We start from the raw sequence: 23423 nt of genomic DNA, 5'->3' as shown, positions 1-23423 counted from the left end.
AGTCTTATTCGCGGAGGCCCCACTTTGCAACTTAAAAGAGCGGACACAGAGATGAGTTCTAGTAATGTAACAGGCTTTTGAATCAGTCTTTCTGTCACCTTCTCTGCATCAGTATGAGCACAGTAGTGGTGCATGCATAACTCAAATGCTTGTACAACTGGGTTGCCATAGAAATCTATGATGTCACTGGCATCAAAAGGCAGGATCTACAAATGTGTTCTTGTTTTGGAAAGAATGACATGATTTGTGTCCTCCCTGCCTGTGCACAGATATAAATCATAGCCCATAGCTTGACAGCTAGTGTCAGATCAGACTGCCCTATGTCCATTAATGACCAACTGCACTTGTATTAACATTGGATCAGTTGGTAAAGTCATGTTACCAACCTTGCAGAGTCCTTGTGTCCTGTGTAATGGTTCCAATAGGCTGTGTATGGAGAAGGCAGTGGGAATTCCCTAGTGGCTGGGCAGGACTGGCATCTCCCCCTTCCTCTCTAGGAGGAGGTAGTAGGAGTTTAGCGTAAGCTACAGACATTCATTGGATCCGTATTTTGCAGATTGCAAAATACATACTGTCATGTGAAAGTACACTTAGCGCTCATGCACACAAACGTGCCCGTATTGCGGCCCGCAAACAGCTTGAATGGGTCCGCAGAGGCATGGAGCTGAAGCACTATGTAGTGCTTCCGCACTGGTGCAGACTGAATCGCGCGTATCGCAAACCCATTTAAGTGAAGGGCGGGCACATGGCCGGTGCCCATGCATTACGGACCGATATTTGAGGTCAGTCGGCAGCACGGGGTACACACATTCATATGCATGAGCCCTTATATTGAGGTTGCATACATCTCTGCTAGTGGTGAGAGTAACAAGCTTCTGGCTCCCCATCATATTAAAATGGACAGAAAAGATCCACTGTTCAGAGACTGTATTCCACTGAGGATAGCAGGATATATGTAAATGTATATCCAAAGATGGATACAGTGCATCCCTTAGGTTTGGAAAGAAAACATTGCACTGTTTAATTGAAAAGGGAGATAGAGTAGGCCTTCCATACACAGCCTAGAGAATTCCAAGTATATTCCAACTATGAAGACTGTATTTGATGTGTACAGTGCCTGTATAACTCCTCCGGTAATTGCGGCAGTCAAGTACAGTGAACCTGTTGGACCAAACCTGGCCTTATCATTGACTCTCACCTCAGGGAACCTTGCCTTGAACCTCAAGACACTAAACATCAAAGGCACTCCAACCTACATCGGCTAAGATAATCCTCAACCAGAGAGTTCTCCAAAGTGAGTAAAAGGTCCTTCCTCATCAATGCGCATCCCAGGGAGGGACAGAATCCGGCATACTACTCCCACCCAGCCACACACTTACACATGCCCCTGTAGCACATTGCAAACTATGTCGAGAAATTCCATAGAAATTAATGGAGTGTGATCAGCCACTCTGTTCTTTTCAGGGGCCCCTCATGATTATTGGGGGTCCCAGCAATAGGACACCCACCTATCTAATAGTTATCCCCTATCCTGTGATAGGAGATAACTTGTAACAAACTGTAATACCCCTTTAAGCCATATCAGTATACGAATATTAGTCAAACCAGCTATTTTCTGCAGGATCAGCCAGCCATCTTGTGTGTGATGGTGTCCTGACTCTCCCAAATGGCAGATGTTTGAGTGAAAGAAGGGTTGGGCAAACTGGATTTCAACACACTATTTCCTTTTGTTCTCAACATAGATAAGCTATCGGTTTGGCATCAGCTTGTTCCCCTCTCCCTACTGAGAACACTGACGCATGTTCAGCTAAGGGGGTCAGAAGGGATAGCTGATGTCCAAAGCATTTGACCAACATTTATTGTAGGTGTATGCCCACCTTTAGAGATAGTTGGATGAGTCTTCAGGCAGGGTAGATCATATAGGTTTGTATTACATTGTATATGGAGATGAAGGCAGTGTGGAGAAGCAGAGTTTACTCAGGCTGTGTTATGGGTATAGAGAGTAAAGACAGCACCCACAGCAGACTCTGTGGGGATTCTGAGGAATGAATACAGTGATGACTGTCACTTGTTAGGAACACCCAGTGGGCTCATAAACACAGAAAGTGCACAGATTTCAATCAATAAATGTTTTCCATTTTGCACTGTTTGGCTTTAGCAGCTTCTATGTCTCACAGTACATGGCAAGCTGCAGAATGCTGCCATTTGATAAATCCATCAGATCGGAGGTTGTCCAGCTCATTCTCCAACTCCTCTCTAACCTCTCCTGAAGGAATGTATGTTTTGATTTTGGCATGAATCAGTTTATAAATCTGAGATGTCAGATAGGGTTAGAAGAATGACCCATCCAGACCAGCTCTCCACCAGATTTATCACAGAACATTCTGTATCTTGCTATGTACTGTGAAAAAGAGAAGCTGCTGAAAGCAAATGTACAAAATTACTAATAAGAACTTTTTTATTTTTATTTTATATATTTTTTAATGTATTTTTAGCCCAAAATACATGTAAATTAACACACACAAAAAATGGTTCTGAAGCTGTCCATAGCCTTATGGAGTTTTGATGAAGAATAGAGAAAGATGGCAACATGGGTTCCAATGTCACATCCTGTTGCATCGTAAATAGTACATCATTTCCATCTGCAGTCAGGTGAAATGCCATGTTGTGGTTCAATAGCGTTCTTCAGCATAACATGGATAATATCATGAACAAATTAAAACACACAATACTAATAATATATTACAGTGCTATTTTCTGACGCAGTTTCTTCATTTTACCTGTCAAAACATAGTACTGAAAGCTTTCACTTTAAAGCCTACTATCGATACAAATACCTAAGAAATGTTTATTGAATTCTGGTAGAAATCAAACCTCTTCAGGTTATATGCGTGCTAATATAATTAATATTCACCACCAAACACGTAATTGTCGTTCTTGTGGTCCTCCTCATTTGCTATGAGGTCATTTACTTTGAGGTATGTATATGTTCTTGGCAATAGCCCATATGGCCATTGCTGCATAATATGTCTCCATAAGTCTTTGGCTAAGCAACAGCTGCACATAAACAGCAGCTCACAGTCTTTGCTCTTCTAGGAACTCACACCCATCTAATTAAGCCATATGTTGGCCAGATACATGGGCAGGCTTATGATAACATCGGTTATTTTGAGCATTGAATTAGGAGAATGGATAAATATGACTTGCCGTGTTAATACAAATGTTTTCTTTCTAAGAAATACCGCTTGCTTTTTGGAAAGTGCCACTCCTGAAAACCGAGTAAGGACATTTCTCTGAATAATGTAAAGAATCACTAAACCTAAAATATGCAGCTTATAAAAGCACGACTCATAAAAAGAGCTGATATGATTAACAAAAATGTATGAGAATGTTTCTGGTTCTCAGAACAGGAGATACATGAGATAAAGTAGGGATCATAAGGGCAGACATTTCTATGGACTTTCTGTTATTAATTCCCTTGAAGAACACTTGAATTAGACTTTTCAGAGCATAAAATAGCTGCTTATGATACCGCAATTGTAGAAAGACAGACTTTATGCAGAGCCTTTTCATAAAACTAAGTTTAAAGGGAGGGGATAAAAAGGTGTTATTCGCCCAGGACAATGACCCTTTCAAAAGGCAGTTCCACTGATGGAGAGCTGTTCCCCAACTGATAAGATGCCTTTTATTGTCACTGTACAATACGATGTAATACAATGTACAATACAATGAAATGTTGTACATCATTAAGCAACAAGAGTAGCTTACAATGAGGCCCTCAAGTTTATTTAATGGAGAGCATGATGTCCTCATTACATGAACATATCATGCAAATTATTCTACAAACTGGTTGTCCAAAAATCGACTTTATCTCCATTGAAGAAGTTGGTGGCCCTAATACATTTCAGCTCTTTGGTAGTAGTTGGCTTCTGACTGACTGTGGGGTGGACAGGTGTCTTTAAAGAATTCAGACAGGTGCTACTAAGTTAAATTAATGAGTGTAGTTAGAGATGGACTTTTTAAAGGCACAGTAACAGGTCTTTGAGAGCCAGAATTCTTGCTGTTTTTCAGGTGTTCAAATACTTAAAAATCCTACAATGTGAATTCCTGAATTTTCTATCTTATTCTGTCTCTCAGAGTGGGAATGCACCTACAATTTCAGACCCCTCCATGATTTCTAAGTGGGAGAACTTGCAAAATCACAGGGTGTTCAAATACTTCTGTTCCTCACTGTATGTGTAACAGATCTGGCAGGGTTGCAGCCGGATTTCTCCCGGCCCCTATTTTAGTAAATGGGGCCAGGATGCAATTCTGGCAGCACACAGTTGTGCCGGGCCAGAACAGCCTGCCGGATCTGTTTCACGCATACAGTATGTGAAACAAGCCTTAGACTAGTTTCACACTAGCGATAAAATCATCCGGTAGAGGAACAACCTGCTGGAGTTCATCGTATCTGGCATTGCCGGATACTACCTTTTCCCGCTGGAGCCCATTGGCTATAAAACTGCTGCAGCGGAATTTGTCCGGCCAAATCTTGGCTCTAATGCCGGAAGCAGGCCGGATCCCCACCAGGTCCCATTAAAGTCAATGGGGGCTAGCGGTGCTCTGACCCCTGCCTATGCCAGATGCGTTGAACTCTGGCAGGCTGTTCCTCTAACAGAATAGCCTGACAGCCATTTTTGCCAGTGCTAGTGTGAACTAGACTTACAAATAGGGTTCAGCGAACCCGTGGAAGTTCGGGACCAGAACTTCACCCCGAACCCGGACCCCATCTAAGTCAATGGGGAGACAAACTTCACTTTATTATTTTCTGTTATAACATGGTTATAACGTAAAATAATAGCATTCTTAAAGCAGAATGCTAAATAAAATGTCTATTGAGGGGTTAAAAAAAAAACCTCACTTGATCGCGCAGCTGGTATCTTCTTTTCTTCAGCTGAATGAAGATAGTTATAGCGGAAAATAATAACGGAAAATAATAACGGAAAATAATAAAATCACCCAAGCACCGAACCCGAACTTCTGTGAAAAAGTCTGGGTTCGGGTCCGGATACCTGAACTCGCAAAGTTCGGTACGAAGACGAACTTTGCAGTTCGGGTTCACTTAACTCTACTTACAAACACTGATGCAAAATACTGACCAAAATATACAAATGTGAAAGTGGAGTTAGGAAGCAAAAAATTGATAGATAAATAGTGACATTTATGTAATGCAGAAAATAAATACTTTAAGCTTTCCAAATGAAGTGCCAAAAACTATTACAGTTCTGTAATGTCATATACATAATCTATATGCTTCAGTTTAGGCTACGTTCATATCTGCCGCAGAGATTTCCACAGGAGCCTTAGTCACAGTTTCTGGTAAAAAAAAAAAAAAAGTTTCAGCACAATACCTGGTATTCATGCCAGAAACCAATATATTCCATTATAGTGAATTGGATCTGTCGGGTGCTGGCGATGCTAGAAAGAATACCAGAACTTGGCCACAGATGTGCACCAAGCCTTACAATAAATTGTTTCAATGCCTTTCTTCAACCTAGATATTGTGTAATATTGCCATCTAGTGCTATGCCTTGGAAATGCATCTGATCTCTGCTAACCATTGGATTAATTGAGGATAAAAAATAATCGGTTAAAAAATATTTTGAAGCACGTCTTTCACTTCAAATAATATACTATTTTGCTATACCATTAAGGTGAAACCATTTTAACTTTTCATCTGGCATTTATTAGCTGCCCCATTCTCACATATTTATTATACTGTCTATTATATGTGATAATAGTATAAATTCTAATCTTTGATGTACTTAGTTAGTCATTTTACTGTGTGCACGCGTAACAAAACTTTCAGATTTCATACGTACTGTATAAAACTTAAAGGGTCAGTCTTGAAAGGCTTTTACTTATCCAACTAATTCTGTTTTCTCGTGACACATCGTACACATTGAAACATGAAATTTGAAACTTTAAATTTTTGGTGCTGATTTCCTATTTTAATCCATTTTTCATGTAACATAGCAAGGATAAACAGCAATATTGATTACCCTGATTCTGCAGTCTACAGACGCACCCAATATGTGGTCATAATAAACTACTGTATGGCAGAAGAAAATAAGCACCATGCGGTTTTTGAAGGGCAGATTTTGCTAGAATGTTTTTTGGGTGCATTAGAAGAGACTCCGAGGAATCCCTACAGTGGGCACCCTCAAAAGTGACCTCATTGACGAAACTACACCGTAACAAATTTTTCAAAGAGTATAATGAGCACTTCGACCCAACAGGCGTTTTATAGAATGTAGAAACATTGGACCGAGAAAATAAAAAATTCTAAAATGTCGCTTTAGATCAAAATTTTTCATTTTCACAAGGGGTAACAGGAGAAAATCATTTTCTTTTAAACATGGCAACACCCTACATATGCTTGTAAACTGCTGTATGGGCACACAACAGGGTTGACAAGGGAAGGAGCGCTATATTGCTTTTGGAGGGCATGTTTTGCTGCAATAGTTTTTGGGTGCTATGCTATATGGTTTAAAAAGAACCTGAGGTACCTCTACAGTGAAAACCCCCCAAAAGTGACACCATTTTGGAAACTACACCCCCAAGAAATTTTTTCAAGGGTTATAGTGAGCACTTTGCTTGAACATAGTTTCTAAATTAATAGAATTTAGAAACACTTGGCTGTGAAAATCATAAATTACATTTTTTACAAAAAAAAGTTGCCTTAGGCCCAAATTTTTTATTTTCACAAGAGGTAACAGGAGAAAATGCACTCCACAATGTGTTACCTATTTTTCTTGAATACAGCCCAAATGTGCTTATAAACTGATGTATGGGCACACAGCAGGGTTCATATGGGGGAGTTGCTCTATATTGCTTTTGGAGGGGATATTTTGCTGGAATGGGTTCTGGGCGCTATGTTGCATTTCAAAAGACCCTGAGGTACTCCTATATTGGAAACCAAGAAGTGATCCTATTTTGGAGTACACCCCTCAAGGAATTTTTTAAAGGGTGTAGCGAGTATTCTGTTCCCACAGGTGTTTGAATGAATGTGTAGTGAATAATGAAAACTGCAATTTTTCCACAGATATGCCATTTTAGTGCCAATATGTTGTGAACAATTTATGTCACGGTGAAAAGTCAGCTCTCTAATTATTGTACTGTGTTTTCTGATTGTAGGAACATCCTACATGTGTCCCTAAAAGCTCCAAAGTGAAAGTGCGCCATGCACATTTGAGGCTTAATATGGTCATTTACACAAAACTGGCTGACAATTGCAGAGGCTCCAATGTGAAATAAAAAAAGAATCACCAAAGAAGTGACCTTATTTTGGAAACCATAACTTTCAATGAATTTTTCTACGGGTGTAGTGAGCACTTATACCCCCACAAGGGTTTCATAGAATTTACAAACACCTGTCATAGAATTTAGAAACACTTCACTGTGAAAATGAAAAATTTATTATTTTTTTTATAAAATGCTGTTTTAACCCCATATTTGTACAAGGCAAGGGAAAAGAATACCACAGGGCTCAGAACAGAAAGAGCACCATATGGATTTTGGAGGCCAGGTGAAATGGCTTTCCAGGTGCCATGTAACATTTGAAGAAACCCTGAGGTACCCAATACAGTGGAAACCCACAAGAAGTTACACTATTTTGAAAAATATACCCCTCAAGGAATTTTTCAAGGAAGAGCTATAGTGAGCATTCTGACCCCACAGGTGTTTTCCAGAAATAAATGTGTAGTGCATGGAAGTGAACATGTAAGCTGTGCAGAATATATCAGAGTGTAGTAAAGTGGTAAAATTACAGCGCACATAAAGGATACATTAATAATCCATAGATGAGTGGTAAACTTTGAAGCAAACCTTTATGCAGAGGCCAAGTTTTTCTGATCAGATTTCACAGCAATAAATGGTGTCTTTTCGTATGCCCCTTTTTGAACACTATGCATCTTGATTCCTTCCCTCCCTTGCTGTTCAGGGAACTTCACTAGGGAAATGTTACCATTGTATACTTTGGGCCTCATCACTTCTAGAAGTACTGGGGCTCTCCCCTTCTTGGTTTGGAAAAATTAGGACCTTCATCACAACCTCTTGAAACTGAAGCGATGTGCTGGCCGGCAGATTGAAATAACATGGAAGCATTATACAGTGCCCTCTGTATAATGTGCATGGCAAGCTTTTTGTACCACACCTTTGTTTTCCACTTGGCACTGTACGGTTTCAGAACTTGATCTGAAAAATCAACCCCAACCATGTGCTCATTGTGGTCTAACATACAGTCTCACTTGGGGATAGTGATACCTTGTGCAGCATCCCAATGCAGAGCAGCAGTAAACTGCAAAGGGGTTTGAAACATATTTAAGTATGGTAAATGCATTTCTGTATATGTGTGCAGTGGGCCGATCCCACGCCAGGGGTCTCTTCTACAGGTGTTATGTAAGTTTTTGAGTTTTTTTTTTGTGATGCCAGTTGCATTTCAGCAACGAGGAACGGAGTCCATCTATGTAGATGGTAATGGTGGAACCCAGGTGTAGGAATGCCAGATTGGTATAAGGGTTGCCTACAGTGTCCCTTTAGGTGCGGCCTTTCCACTCATCACGGTGCTCCTACCTGGATATCCGGAACCCCAAGCGTGGTCGTCCGAAGCAGTGATAATAGGGTTAACAGATGAGGGATTTGCATAATAAATTGAGTCCAGACTGGTATTGAAGGAGTTAACAGCTTTACTTGAATAAACTATCACCAGGAAACAATCTTCTAACTTTATCTTGGTTATCAGCAGATTTTGGCATAAGTTTTGTCTGGCAAACACAATCAGCCCTGCTACATCTGTACTCTTTCAGCTCTGCTATGCTGACTGGATTAAATAGGAACTTTTCTGCTTTCTGTTGCAACTTAACTTTCTGTAGTCTGACTCTGTCTGTATCTTGAGCTGTACATTTTATCTTTATTTCGCTCTCTCTTTATCTTTATCCAGGGAACCTTTCTTCCTGGCTTCTGAAGTTCTTTACTTCTTTTCTCTGGTTCCAACAGGGACGAAGGCCTGCTTCTTCCCCTTACAGGGGGTAAGCTACTCTGACCTTCACTAACATTGAACTCCTCCCTGACTAGAGAGGGCTAGAATGGATAGAAAGGGTCCACTCTAGGTAAACTAGTTCTGACAATACTGCCGCCATCTGCTGGCGAACCAGGCAAATTACACTTAAACAGTAGTTTATAAGGAAATATACATGCACATTATGCAGGGTATGGCAATACATATGCAATATGATACAGGATCACCCAAAAGAGATAGTGGGGGTGTGCAAAAAGTAGTAAAGCCACTCTGGGGTATTACACGTGCACAAGGTGTTAATAGTTTGTATCAACCACCAGTCATTAGGTATGGTTGTTTTCCCTTCCCCCATATTGAAGAGTTAATCAGCATAGAGCCAGAGTAGCCTAGTCTGAGCCAGTGAAGAGAACAGAAGCAAAAAATATTGGAGCTAACAGAGAAACCAGACCTAGATTAGGTGCAAGCCAGAGCACAGCCAGAAAAGAATGTTACATAAAAAGATCCACATCCCGCTGAGGACATTGTGGATGCATACGTTTTAAGTATGGCAACCTGTACAAAAAAGATGCAGAGCATAGTCTGATGTTAGCGTCCGCCCTGAGGTTGCATTGTAGAAAAAGAAGTGTTACACCCCATGCCTGGATGAATATGCAAGATTCAGCTACAGAAGTGCAGTATAAGGAAAATTGCTTTAAAGAGACACATTGGCCTATTAACTATCTGTGTAGCCATGTCTCCTGTAAAGAGAATTGTGAAAAGTGCCTTTGTGTAATATCTGCCAGTCCATGCATATTGAGAACTGTACTAATGTGCTTCATCTTAATTCTTCAGTAAAGAACCGTTCTGCTATTGACCTGGCTCCATTATTCCCTGCACTTCTACATTACACCAACATCTACAGTTGCACCAAGGCAGGACACCCCAACCTACATCAGACACAGCAATAACTAGGATATGCCCCAAAGGGAATAACACGTGTGCCCTTTCCATCACTGTATCGCCCAGGAGAGCAACAGAGTGAGTACTACAACCACTATTCTTGCTACTATCACTCCTCCCCTGGGCACACTGCACTCGTACAGGGGGGCTGGTGTTACCATGAACTGTACAAGGACATCCCAATGTCACGGTAGGTAAGATAAGGGAAGGAAACAGAACACGGTAAAACAAACAAAACAACTGACTGGGCCCCAAATGCTAGGGAACAAAGGGGTCACCTCCTAGAAATCCCTAAAAGACTTTCCCTAAGCTGCTATGCCCATGTGCATATCTCAGTGGTAGATATGCACATGCCCACGTACCTAAGGCTGTAACACACTGAACCAAACCCTCAGGTTTAGGGAAGAGGGAAAGAGACACCCAGCTCCTTCTACAACCGAGGGAGCTAGCATCTCCCTAGAGGCCTAGACAAAACTGACACAGAAGGAAAAAGGGAAAAGGACTTATCTAGTGATGTGTAGAAGCAGATGATCCACCAAACTTCAGAGGTCACACAAGGCAGAACTATAACCCGCAAAGGCTATAGGGAAAGGGAGGAATAAATAGCCTCACCAATTACCTAAATAACAACAGCTGGGAGGAGGTGGGATTCTGCTCAAACCCACAACAAAACAAACTGTCAGATCGAGTCACGTGCAGCAATTCTGACAGATCTCTTCCTAACACCAACATTTCATAGAGGAGAGCCCTGCCGTTGCCATTTATAAGTGGTTGCCCAAGCAGGGATCTAGGGAGGACTCTCAGATTTTTGGGTACTCTGACACAAGTTACAGTACCTCTGGGACATAGGGACTTAAACAGGGTTACACTGGTGTAATAGTTATCCACATTGAGGTAATACCAAACTCCCACACTATTTTCTCACTAATGCCTAGGCCACATGTTAAATTGCAGTTTGGTAGAAAACGTGCACTCCAATTTGGAATCCTAAGCTGCCCACAAACTCTAGAATTTGAGGCTGATAATCTTCAGGAGGTTGGGTCCACAGGGAAAACTGCTTTAGCTGTTGTCCTGGGAAGCTTTCTTCAGGGTCCCTAATCATTGGAGGAGGAGGAAGAGAAGTAGAGGAATGTGGCATTCTCCTCTCCTTCGCTTGCTGCATCACTATCAGAGGCAATGATGGCATATGCCTCCTCCGCTTAAGTGTCTATTCACACGTCCCCAAAATGGGTCCGCATCCATTCCGCAATTTTGCGGAACGGGTGTGGACCCATTTATTTTCAGTGTGCTGTCCGCATCCGCACTTCCGTTCCACGGCCCCACAAAAAATAGAACATGTCCTATTCTTGTCCGCAGACACGGACAAGAAAAGGCATTTCTATTATATTGCCGGCCATGTGCGGTCTGCAAAATGCGAAACGCACATGGCCGGTGTCCGTGTTTTGCGGACGTGTGAATGGACCCTAATAAATTCTTTGGATGAATGGCCCATTTTTCTTTTTAATGGGGTGCGTAAAGTGTGTATTAAAATGTTATTTATTCACAGGGGTGTGTAAGTAGAAAAAGAAATGAAGATAAAAATTTAGAACAAAAAAGTCAGTTGCAGGTTGCACTCAAGCAGATGTTTGGGTGCAAAAACGATAGTATAACAATTTACTACACTAAAAAAATCTGAACACTACCTAAATATTAACTTATATCTATATGCAGAAATATATATATATATATATATATATATATATATATATACATACAGTACAGACCAAAAGTTTGGACACACCTTCTCCTTCAAAGAGTTTGAAAATTGTAGATTCACACTGAAGGCATCAAAACTATGAATTAACACATGTGGAATTATATACATAACAAAAAAGTGTGAAACAACTGAAAATATGTCATATTCTAGGTTCTTCAAAGTAGCCACCTTTTGCTTTAATTACTGCTTTGCACACTCTTGGCATTCTCTTGATGAGCTTCAAGAGGTAGTCACCTGAAATGGTCTTCCAACAGTCTTGAAGGAGTTCCAAGAGATGCTTAGCACTTGTTGGCCTTTTTGCCTTCACTCTGCGGTCCAGCTCACCCCAAACCATCTTGATTGGGTTCAGGTCCGGTGACTGTGGAGGCCAGGTCATCTGGCGCAGCACCCCATCACTCTCCTTCATGGTCAAATAGCCCTTACACAGCCTGGAGGTGTGTTTGGGGTCATTATCCTGTTGAAAAATAAATGATGGTCCAACTAAACGCAAACCGGATGGAATAGCATGCCGCTGCAAGATGCTGTAGTAGCTATGCTGGTTCAGTATGCCTTCAATTTTTAATAAATCCCCAACAGTGTCACCAGCAAAGCACACCCACACCATCACACCTCCTCCTCCATGCTTCACGGTGGGAACCAGGCATGTAGAGTCCATCCGTTCACCTTTTCTGCGTCGCACAAAGACACGGTGGTTGAAACCAAAGATCTCAAATTTGGACTCATCAGACCAAAGCACAGATTTCCACTGGTCTAATGTCCATTCCTTGTGTTCTTTAGCCCAAACAAGTCTCTTCTGCTTGTTGCCTGTCCTTAGCAGTGGTTTCCTAGCAGATATTCAACCATGAAGGCCTGATTCACACAGTCTCCTCTTAACAGTTGTTTTAGAGATGTGTCTGCTGCTAGAACTCTGTGTGGCATTGACCTGGTCTCTAATATGAGCTGCGATTTCTGAGGCTGGTGACTCGGATGAACTTAACCTCCGCAGCAGAGGTGACTCTTGGTCTTCCTTTCCTAGGGCGGTCCGCATGTGAGCCAGTTTCTTTGTAGCACTTGATGGTTTTTGTGAATGCACTTGGGGACACTTTCAAAGTTTTCCCAATTTTTCAATGGAGTAATCAAAGCAAAAGGTGGCTACTTTGAAGAACCTAGAATATGACATATTTTCAGTTGTTTCACACTTTTTAGTTATGTATATAATTCTACGTGTTAATTCATAGTTTTGATGCCTTCAGTGTGAATCTACAATTTTCAAAGTCATGAAAATAAAGAAAACTCTTTGAATGAGAAGGTGTGTCCAAACTTTTGGTTTGTACTGTATATATATATATATATATATATATATATATATATACATATATATGTAAAACCCTTCACTACTATTTCTTTTATTTAAAAAAATCTAAAAGACCATGCTAAAAACTGAGCATGAATAAGAAAAAAAAACTGCATGAAAAAAAGTGAGCAAGAGGTGCCCACCTGCCCACACTGTAACACCATCACCACCAAAGGCTCTTCTCTATAAAACCCCACAGAATTAGTATACACTTAAGGTCATGTCAATTACATCAGCCTCTACAAAAGGGGTGGAGAACCTGCGTATGCGGCCTGCGGAACCATTTTTAATGTGGCCCCCTGCCAGAACATGTTGTGAAAATGCTAATAACTGCTTTTATTATGGATGCGGTCATTAGCATACGGGAGGCACAGGAAGGTGAGAACAGTGCATTGATACCTGTACTCACCTTCCCTGGTCTTCTCCCCGCCACGCTGTACTGTGTCCTAACACGTACAGTGTCAGGACATAGTGCACATAGACGCGCACTATGACCTGATGCTGTGCACTGTCAGGTCACAGTACAGCACGGTGGGGACAAGACCAGGGAGGGTAAGTGAATCTGCCAAGCGGCAGCACCGTTCCAGGGCTGGAGAGGTAAGTTTATTTATTTATTTAAAATGTCTGATCTGAGGTCTGATTGGGGCTTATCTGAGGGTGGGGCTGATGGGGGTCTGATCTGAGGCTGGGGAGCCTATTGAGGGTCTGATCTGAGGCTGGGGGGTCTGATCTGAGGCTGGGGTCGTCTGCTCTGAGGCTGGGGGGTCTGATCTGAAGCTGGAGGGGTCTGATCTGAAGCTGGGGGGGTCTGATCTGAGTCTGGGGAGCCTGATGAGGGTCTGATCTGAGGCTGGTGAGGGTCTGTGTCACGTTCGATGAGGGAATAAGACCTGGAAACTACGGAAAGGGAGATGGACACCTCCTAGTAAAACCCTAATCAAAGTCCTGACTAACTACCAGTATGAACAGACCACAGAGGTAGGTGAGTTCATACGCAGGAATATTTAATGTCCTATCTATAGGACCCCGGTACTAATGTCAGGACTGAGACAACCTGTTCCTCCAAAATAAAGGATGAAAGAGTCTCCCTCAGGCCTAAATACAAATGACAGGGAAATGCAACACACAGGACTCAAACAAAATACAAAAAGGAAAAGGAAAGACTTAACTTCAAAGGAGCAATGGAAGCACCAGGAACTCCACTGTAACGGGGTGCCAAAGGCGCACTCGGTCTCCCATCAGCTGCAGACCTGCTGCTTAGATTTGGGAGTGAGGATCTATGTTTGACCTCGTTCCCAGGGCGGCTTTGCTAGCTGGGAGACTCCCTGCTCCTAGGTCTGCCTTAAGTGCTGAGCTGATCACTCGGTGCTCGACTGGTCGGTCTGTTGGTCATGTGACGCTGGCCATGTCACATGACCCTCACTACCCACTATAAATACAGGCAGCCTGCTGTCCACAGGTTGCCTGTTAATTCTAGGTTCCTGGCATTTTGTTGGACTACTGAATACTACCTGACCCTGTTCCCTGACGATTCTTTGCCTGCTCCTCCTGTACTGCGCGTCTCTCCTGGGATCCTGACCCCGGCTTCCACCTGACAATTCTTTGCGGACTCCTGTTGTACTTCGTTTCTATCCTGGTATTTGACCTTGGCTTTTCCTGACTATTCTCTGCTCATTCCTTAGTACTGCATAGCTCTCTAGGTATTGACCCGGTCTGTTCACGTTCCATTATTTGTCTTGTCTGTCTTCCCAGCACGTATCCTAAGTTAGGGACTGCCGTCTAGTTGTCCCCTGTCATTAGGACTTGCGAGGCAAGTAGGCAGGGCCAGGGGTGAGGGTGGATCCCAGTGGTCACTATCCTCCCCCCTGTGTGTAGTGTACGTGACCGTCACATCAGCCGAGATCCACACACTAGCAATCCACAACTCAAACTGAAGCTATAAAACGCACAGCATTGTGGGAGAAGCAACTATAAATAAGGAAGGTTAAATGACCACATTAGCAACACCTGAGGCCAGGGTTATGGCCATTACCAGAAACAACACAGACGCCTATTGATCCACAAGGAAAACCTGTCAGATCAAACTATGTGTTGCCAGTCTCACCGATCTCCTGCCACCTGTTGCGGAAACGTCCGTGACAGTCTAATGGGGGCTGATCTGAGACTAGCGAGGGTCTGATTGGGTCTGATCTGAGGTTGGGAGGTCTGATAGGGGTGTGATCTGAGGCAGGGGTATCTGATCTAAGGTTGGGGAGGGTATGATCTGAGGCTGATGTAGGCTATGGGGTCTGATAGGAGGCTGATTTAAGGGTCCATTCACACATCCGCAGAATGGGTCCCCATTTATTCTCTATGGGGCAGGAATAGATGCGGACAGCACACAGTGTGCTGTCTGCATCCGCAATCTGCATCTGCATCTGCAATTGCGGACAAGAATAGGCAGTTCTATGAGGGTGCCGGCCGGGTGTATTGCGGATCCGCAATACACTACGGACGTGTGAATGGACCCTAAAGCTGATGAAGGTGGGGGGCAGATCTGTAGCTGAGAAAGGGACAAAGGCAGGGAGAGTGAAAGCTGGGTGAATCCCTCTCTGGGTTTAGCTTGGGTGCCATTAATGCCAAATAAAGAACTAAATATATAAAATTCTTAACTTAAAAATTAGACAGCTATATGTGGTCAAAATGGCGCCTGTACTATTTGTAATATATAGTTCAGGCGCCATTTTGTGCTGCAAAATACAGCGCTCTAGATTTTTTTAATTGAAACACAATTTTTGTAACTTACCCCAAGTCAGTTATATGTTTGACCAAATACTGCCATCAAATTTTTAAGTGGAGAATGGCACACAGATTCTCTAGGGCACACTCTGGTGTAAGGGACACAGGCCAGATGGTGGTTCGAGGTGCCCTTGGTGGTCTGTATTAATGTGCCTGTGGCAAGGTCCCTTATAGTCGTGACGCCAGTACCTTTTGTATGGAGGTACAACCATTTACTGTAGTGTTAATTGAGGAACTTGAAACTGAGACAAAAAGGGTGAAATCCAGGGTGGAACTTTGCTGAAGATAAATCCTGGTAACAGTACAGCCAGATATTAAGTACAGTCTCATTAAGATGGACAGGGGAAAAACTGCAACAGAGCCACTGCTGACAGGTGTAATGGGTGTCTGTCTAGCTATTAAATTATATAAGTTTGTAGCCTTACTGGTAGGGGACTTCTAGGCTGGTCCTGGTTATCCCAGTGCAGGTTAGTGAGGTTGCCAGAGGCTGGTGAATCCTTCACTTTTGAATCCAAAGGTCCTAAGGCACTTGTAGAGATGGCCGTAACCCTTTGGGGGTCTCCTTCTTTAGTATTTTCTGAGTTACTATATTGCTGAGTATGTGGCCCACTTCAGCTCTGGGCTGAAGACTGGCTGAGAGCTCAAGACTGCAGACTGGACTCAACTGGTCTCCTCTGACTAGGCCTGAGCTGGACTATATATATGGGAAGTATTATCTCCCTCTAGTGGTAGGCTCAGTGTAATGCAAACTAAATACACCTGTAAGCAGGGATTATGCATTGCAGCACAAGACAGGCTATATAAGAAATGCAAAGCACAATACAACAACTTTGCAGTACCCACGAGGGTAGTGGGACACTGCACTGCTCTACAACAACGATGGCTAAGCATCGCAATCGAAATCATATTAAGGGCCCATTCAGACGACCGTATGTGTTTTACGGATCCGCAAATATGCGGATCCGTTCTTCCGTGAAAAAACAGAACGGATGGTATTCCGTTTTGGCGGATCCGCTAAAAAACGGAAGGTGTCTTTGTAATTTTTATATAAAGATCTTTGTGCAGAAAAAAAAAAGGGATATAAATAATTCCTGTCAGATAGCTAGATTGCACCAAGAGCTTAGTGTGAGACTTGTGCTTGGTCGGCATCTGTTTCGTGCTATATTTCTGGTCTATCATGGCTAATCATCGAGAGGTTCTTCTTTACTGGCTAATTTCTCGCAGATTTGGACAGCAGCCAGCAATGCTGTCTGAAGAACCGAGGAGGAGGCGGTGGGTTCATCCCATTGTCTCGCAGCGTCTACAGAAGGGCCACTTTCACAAATTATACTTTGACTTACGGCAGCACCCTGATAAATTCCAGGGTTACTGCCGTATGTCTGTACAGACATTTGATATGTTGCTCGCGTCTCTCCGTTCTGGGCTCACTTTCCAGGACACCAACATGAGGCGCAGCATCTCACCTGAAGAAAGACTTCTAGTCACGTTGAGGTAAGTTTATTAGTCTATCCTTTATTATTTGTTAAATTTTTATTTATTTTTTTAAACCAGAAACTTAATAATGTCATTTTTCTCTTCACAGGTTCCTTGCGACTGGGAACTCTTTTGCATCTTTGCATTATGAGTATCTGCTGGGAATCTCAACGATATCTGGGATCGTCTGTTATACATGTTAACTTATCTGGCAGCGACTCAGAGATGCGGTGGTGCCCCAACCCAAGGCAGAAGATTGGCTTAGAATTGCTGATGGGTTTTATCAATCTGCCTAGGGGCATTGGATGGAAAACACATACGTGTTAAGAAACCGCCTCACTCAGGGTCCCAGTATTTTAATTTTAAACAATATTTTTCTATAGTGCTGTTGGCATTAGTTGACAGTAATTATAGATTTATTTTTGTTGATATTGGGGCCTATGGAAGCACAGCAGACGCCCGCATCCTCTGTACTTCCAGAATAGGTGAACGGCTTCGCTCCAACCAACTTGCCTTGCCAGAGCCCAAACGACTACCCGGAGCTTCTGCTTCAGCCGCTCCATTTGTAATCGTGGCAGACGAAGGGTTTGCATTATCTCCACATGTAATGCAAGCTTTTCCTAGACGCGATTTGGATGACCGAAAGCACATATTTAATTATCGCCTGTCTCGTGCACGTCGATATGTAGAATGTGCTTTTGGGATACTGTCCAATAAATGGAGAGTGTTCTTGTCATGCTTGCAAATGAGTCCGCAAAATGCCACCCTGGTGATACAGGCATGTGTGATTTTACACAACTTCACCAGGATTCATGATGCACCCTCTGAACCTGAAGTGGCCCCTTTTCCACCAACCACATCTGTTGGATTAGACCATAATCCGCAAGGAAGGCCTGGATCTGCTGGACTAGCAGTTCGAGAACTCTTTGCCGATTACTTCATTAGTAGAGAGGGTGCATTATCGTGGCAGCTGAACAGCATCCGTGGTACTCGTCGTTAATTTTTGGGTTATGGTTATCTAAATTAATTTAAATTAATTTTCTAGTTAGTTAGTTAGTTCCCATATTGTTAGATTAGATTAGGGACTCGCAATATGAGGAGCCTTGACGTTGGCTTGCGAGCTAAGGTATTTTGGAAAATCATTCAAACATTTTAATGAATGATTTAGCAAAAAACTGACTAATACCTCATTGGGATATAGAAACAAAATGTATGCTATATCACGGCTGAATGTAGTCAGGTCTGGGGGCAGCCCATATGTCCCGGAGTGGCATACATTGTGCGTATGTCAGTGCACAGTATCATAGATTACAATGATGCTCTTCCCATCGGGCTAGCTGCTGGATTTTTTTTTTTTTTTATCATTTATAATTACAGTACAATAGTACCATACCGGCGGACCAATACACACAGCATCATTTGATACTGTGCGCCTAATGTATGCTACTCTAGGACATAGGTTAATTTCACACTTGACGCTTGACGGATCCGACAGACTTTTTATCCTGTTTGATCCTTTTTTCTGGAAAGTGTTAATTACGTAGTCTGAATTCCATGGAGAATAGAGTGTGGAAAATTGTGATAAGGTATTTTCAAGGGTCAGACACTCCTAGCCAGAGCTCCCTAATGCTCCACTAAATTTAAATGGGATTGCACAGCGCCTGCCCAGCAACATTAGTAAATCTTTACTATGAGGCGCACAGACATAGAGTATGCTATGACCCATAGTAAAGATTTGAGAGCTGACCCCTGCCCTGCGGCCATTGGTGGTCCACAATACAGCCATGGCCGCCCAATGGCCGTGTGTAATTAGAGGCCTCAAATTACCGAATGGCTAGACCAGGGATGGCTAAACTCGACCCTCCAGCTGTTTCAAAACTACAACTCCCAGACTGCCTACAGCTATCAGCCTACTACATGACATGGTGGGAGTTGTAGTTTGCCAACAGCTGAAGGGCCGCAGTTTGATGAACACTTAAATTAGTATAAAAAACCTGCTGAGACATTTTTTATCAAACAATGTAGTGTAAGAGCTTACATTACCTTGCTCTAGCTCATTGGACACAGTCTAGAGTTACCTGAATTCATAAAACAATATGAAAAAGGCCTAAATGTTTTTGAATCAAAATCTTTTTATAAAGAAAAAAACAATTCATAACTCATAGGTCTTGGGTAAAAGAGTAAGGCCCCTTTCACACGAGCGAGTTTTCCGCGCGGATGCGTTGCGGGAGGTGAACGCACAGCACCCGCACTGAATCCTGACCCATTCATTTCTATGGGGCTGTGCACGAGCGATGTTTTTCACGCATCACTTGTGCGTTGCGTGAAAATCGCAGCATGCTCCTCTTTGTGCATTTTCCACGCAAAGCAGGCCCCATAGAAATGAATGGGGCTGCGTGAAAATCGTAGTGCATCCGGATGTCATGCGTTGCGTTGCGTTTTAAACGCAAGTAACTTAGCAACCCAGAATGGATTTCAGACAGGAAGTTGAGTTGCTCAGTGTGTGACTGAAGGCAGCACATGAGGCAGGAGTTTTGTAGTTTCCTCAGCACACACTTCCATCCCTTGCGGAGCTTTGGATTTTCTTTGCTAACATGCCAAAGACACCACGGCCAATGGATGTTGGTAGGCTGCTAGTCCTTGTGCAAGATAGGCCATGCATCTGGGATACGCGCAGTGATGACTACCACGATCGGTATAAAAAAGATCAGGCCTGGGTGGAAATTAGCAAGGAGCTGTTTGAATCCATCTGGGAAAAAACCCATGGCAAAAGCCGGCAGAATTTGGGTAAGTAGGCAATGTATACCTGTGTGATCCTTGCTGTCCTCCCTAGCATAGCACGTGTCGTCTTTTAATCCTCACTAGCATAGCACATGTCGTCTTTAATCCTCCCTAGCATAGCACATGTAGTCTTTAATCCTCCCTAGCATAGCACATGTAGTCTTTAATCCTCCCTAGCATACCACATGTAATCTTTAATCCTCCCTAGCAGGGACGTGCACAGATATCTGGAAGGGCAGGGGCTTTTAAAGTTCTTAAAAAAAAAAAAAAACTTTTTGGGTTTAACCGTACATATTATGGAAAAATGATGTCATTACCAGACTCTACAGAGTCAAATATGCAAAGAGACCAAGCACTACAACCCCCAGTATGCAAAGGGACAAAGCACTACAACTATTGTTCCTTGGCATACTTGTTTTGTTTTAAGGACTTGAAATTATATACAATATATTAACCAGGGCAGCCACTGAGAGCAGACAGGCAATAAAGGAACTTAGGCAGCAGACGGAGTCATACAGGCCGGCGCTTGCTCCCCTGCATTAATCCCGCTTGGGGGGGAGGGGGGGGGGGTGACGTGTCGTTGCAGACATGCATCATGCATGTCTGTGACCCAGGCAGCCCCTGTGCTAGCCTTTAAAAGACCCTGTCACCCTGATCCTGCACTAGTGAGCGTGCGGACTGGTGAATAAATTGTGCTTTACCTGAAGGAATGGATGTAGGCATTAAAAGAGGCAGGGGCTCAAGCCCCCTTATCGAGCAGTATGTGTGCACGTCCCTGCTCCTTTTAGCATAGCACATGTATGTCATATGTTATAATTTGTCGGACTGTTTATTTTGGTTACTAAAATGATATATTTTTGATTTATTTTAAAGTGGACGATGTCAAGAATCGTTGGCGGAGTTGCAGGGACCAATTCCGCAAGGAAATGCTGCTACATGCGAGGAGCGGGTCCGGGGCCAGCAAGAAAAGGCCATACATGTTCAAAAACCAGCTGATGTTTCTTCGTGAGGTCATGGAGCTGCGTCCGTAAGTTTATTATACTCAATGACCATTAGATATTTATATCCATATACACTGTTTGTAGACTATGTAATTAAAGGGGTATTCCCATCTTCACACAATGAGGGCATATCACTAGGATATGCCACCATTGTCTGATAGCAGCTATATCAAGAACACGCCCATCTACCTGGGACTTCTGAGCAGAGTAGGTTTGTAGCTGGTTCCTCCACTGCCCTGAATATTGTAGGCTTTAATAAAAGTAACTACAAAGTTAGGCAGTCTATTTATTGTTAATATAGTTTTAATGGATCCATCTGTGAAAGCCACCTTAAAACGCCTGGTAGATTGGCCCGACACGTATGTGCGCTAAGAGCTTAAATTACTCATTTTTAGTCGTTATTGGATCACTTTTATCTAGAATGACCCCCATTTCTTTCATCAATAGTTTGTATATCTATAACGGTGTGCAGCCATATTTTTTTTTTTATGTTTGGTTCATGGTTATGCACCTGTGATTAGGAAGGTTCTACTCTAAATTTACGTGCTATATCACTAACTAACATAGCGGGGATGGCTGTGGCTGGAGGAGGGCAGATTTGCCAGGGTACCTCCACCACCCAGCGCAAATTCCCCACTCTCCCATATAAATGAATGTACGTCAGCTGCACATGCGCAGTGCACTCTCCTTCAGTTTTGGCTCTCCCTTCTCGCTATAGGTGCTGGTTCCATTGGTGTGACCCACACCTTTAAGACAATGGGGGCATATCCGAGCAATATGCCTCTGTTTTCTGAGATTATAAAAACACTTTAATGTTATATATGTATTTCCAAAAATCAGGTAAAATAGACATATTTGTAAAACAAAACCAACTTGAAAATTGTCTCCTTTTCCATGATGACATTTGCTTTAACAACATGACAAGTGGTTTTTCAATGGTGTTTAGGGGCAGCGATGACACTTCTAATCTCCAAAATTTAATATGTTCTGTAGGTCAGGTAGTACTATGTTCTATAAACTAAATGGATGATTATTGTAATATGTGCCGTGAATAGTAATACAAGAAAATACACTTCATCTTCTAAATTTTTTATTTTTTTATTCTTTTTAAAGGACAGAGGACAACCTACCGGAAGAAGAGGCAGATGTCCAGTGCATGTGAGGAAGATGCTCCCTCTGGTCCATCACAGGTGGACACAGCAACAGGACAAAGCACTGCACCATCCAGACCACCACCTGTTTCTGGAGCAGATTCCCCCCCCCCATGCCTTTGTCTCTTCCAAGCAGGGCCAGACGACGGGCAACCACTCCTGCCGATACAAATGTAAATCTGCAGGTGCTGGATTATTTAGCCAGAGCCCGGCATGAGGATGAGTTTGACCATTATGTGCGTAGTATGGGCTCATATTTGCGCAGGCTGCCTCCAGAACGAGTTTTGCGCACCAAAGCTGCTCTAAATATAGTTTTGGATGCAGCCACTCCCCCCAATGACCCACATATCGTTTTCGAGGGCCTTGAAAATTGGCGGCTCCATGGGAACTTGTATGGCCCCCAACCGATGCAGTTTCCCAGCACTCCCAGCCTTCGCTGCCGGCTCCTCCTCAAATGCAACCGCCAAGGGGACATTATGGGCCACCTCCTCGCCCATATGGGCAACATTTTCAGGTAGATTCTGCATATGGGCAGTCTGCACCCATCACTTCGCAGCCTGGATCATCGCAGTACTCTGGCCCCCCTTCCCAACCACCCTACCCTATGCCACAGTATCAGGCCCCACCATCACCATCTACACATTATACCAATTTATAAAAGTTATGTTATTTTTAATTTCTGTATGAAAAGAATTTTATTTTGAGAAAAGTCAAGATGACTCAGAAGTTTATGTTCAAATAAACAGAGTTTTATTTCACCAATTTATATTGTTACTTATCTTTATTAAAGACATAGCATATTTATATATCAGCAACACATACACAACATTATTAATAGTGTACTCTATAGTGTTGTATTGTTTTTTAAGGAAGTCTAATACTATAGTACTGACAATATATGGTATTGGAAGATATACTGCATAGTAATATACTATACAGTTATCTTAGCCAAAAACAGTTAAACGATATATATATATATATATATATATATATATATATATATACACACACATTGTGTTGATTGTTTGCTCAATAACAGTACCCAGACTATTTTAAATGTATATTTCAGATTTTTTTTTTGGGCAAAGACTTTTTTCAACTGATTTTTATTTAGATTATACATATATACATAACATGGTCTCCAGAATTT

Source organism: Bufo gargarizans, chromosome 2 (genome assembly GCF_014858855.1).
Source record: "Bufo gargarizans isolate SCDJY-AF-19 chromosome 2, ASM1485885v1, whole genome shotgun sequence".
Taxonomy (NCBI): domain Eukaryota; kingdom Metazoa; phylum Chordata; class Amphibia; order Anura; family Bufonidae; genus Bufo; species Bufo gargarizans.
This window is presented reverse-complemented; position numbering follows the sequence as displayed.